The sequence below is a fragment of the Gavialis gangeticus genome, unplaced genomic scaffold, assembly GCF_001723915.1.
Source record: "Gavialis gangeticus isolate Ggan-Ray unplaced genomic scaffold, GavGan_comp1, whole genome shotgun sequence".
Lineage (NCBI taxonomy): Eukaryota > Metazoa > Chordata > Crocodylia > Gavialidae > Gavialis > Gavialis gangeticus.
Genome location: NW_017729030.1, coordinates 46,370,097 through 46,370,481, shown reverse-complemented (window position 1 = coordinate 46,370,481; position 385 = coordinate 46,370,097).

The following is a 385-nucleotide window of genomic DNA, read 5'->3' as shown; positions in this document are numbered from 1 at the left end:
CCAGTCCCTCCAGAGGTTCCCTAACTAGTTCCTCACTAACCCTTGGCCTAGGTGCGCCTCCCCTGGGGTCTAAGGGAGGCCCAGAGGGGAGGTGACTGTTCCGGTCCCTGCTCAGGAAAATGGAGGCAAAGAAATCGTTAAATATGTTGGCTTTGTCGTCTGGTGTGACGACCAAATTTCCTAGCGTGTCCTGCAGGGGCCCCACGTTACCTGGTACCTTGTTTTTGCCCCCTATGTATTTAAAAAAGCACTTCTTGTTATCCTTGATCCAGGAAGCTAGTTCCAGTTCCATCTCTGCCTTGGCTTTCCTGACTGCCCCCTTGTATCCCCTAGCAACTGCAGTATAATCCTCCCTGGTGATGGCCCCTCCCTTCCATTGGGTGTG